This window comes from Rhinopithecus bieti, unplaced genomic scaffold, assembly GCF_001698545.2.
Source record: "Rhinopithecus bieti isolate Rb0 unplaced genomic scaffold, ASM169854v2 scaffold_23283, whole genome shotgun sequence".
NCBI classification, from domain to species: Eukaryota; Metazoa; Chordata; class Mammalia; order Primates; family Cercopithecidae; genus Rhinopithecus; species Rhinopithecus bieti.
Genome location: NW_016810852.1, coordinates 1,041,706 through 1,047,705, shown reverse-complemented (window position 1 = coordinate 1,047,705; position 6,000 = coordinate 1,041,706). Strand labels below are relative to the sequence as shown.

Below are 6,000 nucleotides of genomic sequence, written 5' to 3'. Positions count from 1 at the left end.
AGAGAGAGAGAGAGTGGGTGGGGAAGGGACAGGTAGAGACAGAGAAAATGAATGATCAGCCTTCATCTTCTGTTAACTTTCATCCTCTGCGTTCTGCCCAGGCCTTACTCTCAGCCCTAACCCACTTACAGTCAACCCCTTTCACTTTCATTTGGGATAATGGGAATTCACATTCATCATGCTGACTCTTTTTGATGAAGGTCTCCTGGCCTACTGAGTTAAGAAATCCTCAGCCCATGTTAACTCTCTGATTCTCTAATCTGACAACTTCTTAAAGAAGAAAGCATTTTTCCATTTTACATAAAAGTTACTTCTCAAGGTCAGAGCAGCAGTAGATCAATCCACAGCACCAGAGCTCAGCTCCCCTCACTGTTTTATCAGCCCTTTAGTTCCTATGCAAAGCCAAGCTCCTTCCTCTGGCTCTGGGTGTGTGTAGGGAGTTTGGGGAGAGCAGATAACAGGGAGGAGATGGCATCTGTGGTGTTTTACAGATTGTTCACACTCTCTGTCTATGTGGTTTCTAGGCCTTCTGGCCTGCCATAAACCTGGGGGGCCCAAGTCCTGGCACCATCCCCACTGCCTTTGGCATTCTTATTTCCAGATTTTACGTCCAACTATTAAATGTTGTAGGAATGCTCTGTGTTGGGCACTGAGTGTTAACCATTGAAAACAGAATGTGTGTGTGTGTTTATTTTTTAATTTCGAACTATGTGTAGCAGATTTGAAAAACAAAGAAAAATACAAAGAAGGTAATTAAAATAATCTCTAATCCTACCACTCATCAATAATCACTGTTAAGTGGATCTATATGCTTGTTAAATTTGTAAATATGTACAGAACTGTTTCTTTTTTTCAAAATTCATATCATGTTATATGGTCTCTTTTTTTTCTTCTTCAACATAAATGAAGAATATTTTCCATGGTCATTACAATCTTTCATAACATAATTTTTTAGGCTACGTAACGTTCTATCATATAATTTAGGCAATTCTCTTTTTGGAGATTTGAGTAATTTCCAATTATTCACTATTATTTTTTAAACCACTGGGATAAACATATTCATTAGTAAGCATATACACACAATTTTGATCATTTCCTTAGGATTAATTCCTAGAATAGGAATTGCTGAATGGGCATAAGCATGTTTAAGGCTTCTGATGGCTATCATTAAATCACTCTCCATAGGTTATAAGCATTTAAATTCCCATTAACAATAAGAGAGTATTTCCATTTTTCTTACCCTTATAATTACCAAATAGTACATTTCCCTTTTTTCACAAATTTCATAAGCAAACAACAATTTTGGTATGCATTTTGTTTGTCATCTCCTGCCAATTGTCTACCCATTTCCTTTGTTCATTTTCCTACCGTGTGTGTGAGTTTTTCTTGTTTCTGTTTTTGTTTTCTTTTTTACCTTTTGTATATTGATCAGTACTGTGTTCTGAGTGTTTTTGAGAATGGACTCCTCATGAAGGGGATTAATGACCTTATAAAAAGAGACCCCAGACTGCTAGCTAGTTCCTTCCACCATGTGAGGACACAGCTAAAAGATGCCTCCTATGAGGCAGAGAGCAGCCCTCCCCTGACATGACTCTATCAGCACTTTGATCTTGAAATGTCCAGCCTCCAGAATGGTAAGAAATAAATTTCTGTTATTGACAAGCTACCCAGTCTATGGTATTTTCTTATAGCAGCCTGAATGAAGTAAGACAATCTGTTAAGACTTTTTACATAGTAAGGACTGGATTATAAGTCACAAATATTTTCCACTTTAAAATTTAACTTATTCACAAACTTTATGTAAAAAATAAGCATGGTAGTCTATCCATTTTATGTAATGTTTTATGTCTTTGCTTTATGTCAAAAGGAAGACTTTTCCATTTAACTCGTTAATCCATTGTTAATGTATTTTAGTATATTGTGTGTTATAAAGATTAATTTTCTCAGATAGGTAACTAATTGTTATAGCACTGAAAATTAACAAATTTCTTCTTTAATCATGAATTTGAAATCTTTACTTAACCATATACTATATTTTTATATTTGCAAGTATCTGTTTCAGAGTTTTGCTGTTTTGTTTTCTGCTCAATTAATTTTCTGTATTTTGCTTCAACATAAAGTAGTATGTGTATTTTAGCTTTAAAATACATTTTACTCTCTAGTAAGATAGCATTTCTTTTTTTTTTCAAATTTTTCTAATTGGCTGTTTCTATTCTAAGAGATGAAATTTTTTGACCTTGCATTCTAATATCTACTCACAGAATCTAAAATTACAAGATACAACGAAAGAGGGCATTTTTTCCCAACCTTCCATAATATCCCTTTGTTATTAGCTTCACTACTTTCAAAATTATTTTAACTTTTCTTTTAGGTTCAGGAGTACATGTGCAGGTTTGTCATATAGGTAAATTGAATGTCATGGGGGTCTGGTGTATAGATTATTTTGTCACCCAGGTAATAAGCATAGTACCAGATAGGTAGTTTTTTGATCCTCTCCCTCCTCCCACCCTCTACCCTCAAGGAAGACTTGGTATCTGTTGTTCCCTTCTTTGCGTCCATGTGTTCTCATTGTTTAGCTCCCACTTATGAGTGAGAACACGTGGTAGCTGGTTTTCTGTTCCTGCATCAATTCCCTTACGATAATGGCCTCCAGCTCCATCTACATTGTTGCAAAGGACATGATCTCATTTGTTTTATGGCTGTGTAGTATTCCATGGTGTATGTGTTCCACATTTTCTTTATCCATTGATGGCCATTCAGGTTGATTCCATGTCTTTACCATTGTGAACAGTACTGCAATGAACATAGGCATGCATTGTCTTTATGGTAGAATGATTTATATTCTTTTGGATACATACCCAATAATGGGATTATTGGGTTGAATGACGATTCTGTTTTAAATTATTTGAGAAATTGCCACATGACTTTCCATGATGGCTAAACTAATTTATATTCCCACCAACAGTGTATAAGTTTTCCGTTTTCTCCATGACCTCAACGGCATCTGTTATTTTTGACTTTTTAATGAAAGCCATTCTGACTGGTATGAGATAATATCTCATTGTAGTTTTGATTTGCATTTCACTAATAATTAGTGATGTTGAGCATTTTTCATATGCTTGTTGCCCTTATGTAAGTCTTCTGTTGAAAAGTGTCTACTCTTGTCCTTTGCCCACTTTTTAATGAGGTTGTTTTTCTCTTGTTAATTTAAGTTATTTATAGATTGTGGACATTAGACCTTTGTCAGATGCATAGTTCACAAATATTTTCTTCTATTCTGTAGGTTGTCTGTTTACCCTATTGATGGCTTCTTTTGCTGTGCAGAAGCTCTTTAGTTTAATTAGGTCCCATTTGTCAATTTTTGCTTTCCTTGCAATTGCTTTGGCATCATCATCATGAAGTCTTTGCCAGGTCCTGTGTCCAGAGTCGTATTTCCTAGGTTATCTTACAAGGTTTCTATAGTTTTTTATTTTCCATTTAACTTTTTAATCCATCTTGAATTGGTTTTTGTATATGATGTAAGGGGTTAGTTTCAATCTTCTCCATATAGCTAGTCAGTTATCCCAGCACAACTTACAGAATAAGGACTCCTTTCCCTATTGCTTGTTTTTGTCAACTTTGTTGAAGATCAGATGGTTGTATATCTGTGTTATTGTTTCTGGGCTCTCTATTCTGTTCCACTGGTCTGTCTGTTTTTGTACTAGTACCATGCTGTTTTGGTTACTGTAGCCCTGTCATATAGTCTGAAGTCGGGTAGTGTGATGCCTCCAGCCTTGTTTAGTTTGCTTTGCATAACCTTGGCTATTCAGCCTCTCTTTTGGTTCCATATGAATTTTAAAACAGTTTTTTCTAGTACTGTGAATAATGTCATTGGTAGTTTGATAGGAATAGCAATGAATCTGTAAATTGCTTTGGGCAGTATGGCCATTTTAATAATACTGATTCTTCCTATACATTAGCATGAATATTGTTCCATTTGTTTGTGGGTCATCCCTGATTTCTTTGAGCAGTGTTTTATATCGATAATTCTCATTGTAGAGATATTTCACCTCCCTGGTTAGCTATATTCCTAGGTTGATTTTTGGACTATTTTGAATGGGATTCCTTTATGTATTTGACTGTCAGCTGGGATGTAGTTGGTGCATATAAATGCTACTAATTATTTATATTGATTTTGTATCCTAAAATTTTGCTGAAGTTGTTTATCAGACCAAGGATATTTAGGGCAGAGAGTATGGGGTTTTCTAGGTATATAATCATATCATCTGCGAACAGGGATAGTTTGACTTCCTCTCTTCCTATCTGGATGCCTTTTATTTCTTCCTTTTGCCTGATTGCTCTGGTTAGGAATTCCAGTACAATGTTGAATAGAAGTGGTGAGAGAAGGCATCCTTGTCTTGTTCTGGTTTTCAAGGGGAATGCCTCCAGCTTTTACCCATTCAGTATAATATTGGCTATGAGTTTTTCATAGATGGCTCTTATTATTTTGAAGTATCTAACAAATGAATTTTTACCATGAACAGTTTCTAAACATCTTGTTGGAATTTAATTGGAATCACATTAAACCCATAATAATTTGGGAACCCACAATGTCTTTACAAATTGGGGGTTCTCATCCATAAACTCTGTTTTCATTTTACTAATACTTGCTCAATTTGGGGGTGGTATATGTGATTTTCTGATATATGTATACAATATGTAATGACCAAATCAGGGTAATTGGGATATCCATCACCCCAAACATTCATGTTTTCTTTTTGTTGAAAACATTCCAAGTCTTCTAGCTATTTTGAACTGTACGTTATTGTTAACTGTAGTCACCCTACTATACTGCTGAACAGTTGATCATATTCCTTCGAATGCATTTTTCTATCCACTAAACATCCTCTCACCATCCCCTTTCCCCTCTCCTGTTTGCAGTCTCTGAGTTTTATGTATTTAGTCAAGTTATTTTAATAATCTTTTAAAAATAGCTCCTACGGCATTTGTAGTTTTCTTTTCTAGGCTTTGCCCTAAATTTTGGATTAAGGTAAATCACAGGTATTTTACATTTGTACTGCTCATATGGATAATAGTTTCTCATTATATCTTTGAGGCCATAATAGATGTATAGACAAAAGTTATGAAATTTCCTATATCTGAGGGTTTTTTTACATTTTTATTACTCTATATTTGTTTTTTTAGTTAGTGTTCATCTCTTTTGATGATTCTTTTCTATTCTCCCCTGCTTTGTATAACAAGAAAATGTTCATACATACTTTTGTAGTTTGGTGGCTCTACGCTCTGTGGCCCCCAGGGCAGATGGTTTGGTAGAGGTGGTCTAAAGGAATGTTTGCATTTTTTAATACAAGCATATCCATCAGACAGAGACACAAAAGGAACATTCCTATTTTTTCCTCCTACCTTCAATCAATCTGACATCCTTCAGATTCTCCTCCAACAACTCCTTCTGCCTGGAACTATCTCCCTCCAATCCATTTCAGCAATATTTATCCCTTTAATTCATTTTCTCCTAAAAGGCTTCTCCTACTCTGTGATCAGAATTGTCCAGTGCTCTGAAGGAAATTATTTATTCCTTTATTATGAAACTGTATGCATGTCTGTCTCCACACCAAAATCTAAAACAGAAAATGATGATCCCCAACACCTAGCACTGAGTCTGGTACACAGTAGGTACTCAATAAATGTTTGTTAAATTGAATTGAATTGAGTGAAATGTTCACTTATCTATGTCTAAGCAAGTTAATAAGAAGGGAACCAACAGGAACAAGAAGTAAACGTATTTTCAGCCATATTGACGTGTGCAAAAAAAAAAAAAGTTTTCGATTTTCTTATTTCACTTTTTCAAAGCTAGTGTTTGCTTAAGTCACAGACACCTGCTGCTCTGCAGCTGTATCAGGGAATACATTTGTGCTCTAAATTACCAACTTAGAGCTTCCCAGTGGCTTTTCTACTAACAAGCTGCCAAGCCGAGAATGATGGGGTTTCTGTTTTAGCTGA

General features: G+C 35.3%; 1 long non-coding RNA gene across 5 annotated transcripts in view; it reads right to left on the bottom strand.

Moving 5' to 3' along the window:
* The window catches only part of LOC108542824 (uncharacterized), a 97,619-nt gene that overhangs the window by 65,584 nt on the left and 26,035 nt on the right, over window positions 1-6,000 (bottom strand). The gene's annotated exons all lie outside the window — the stretch shown is intronic.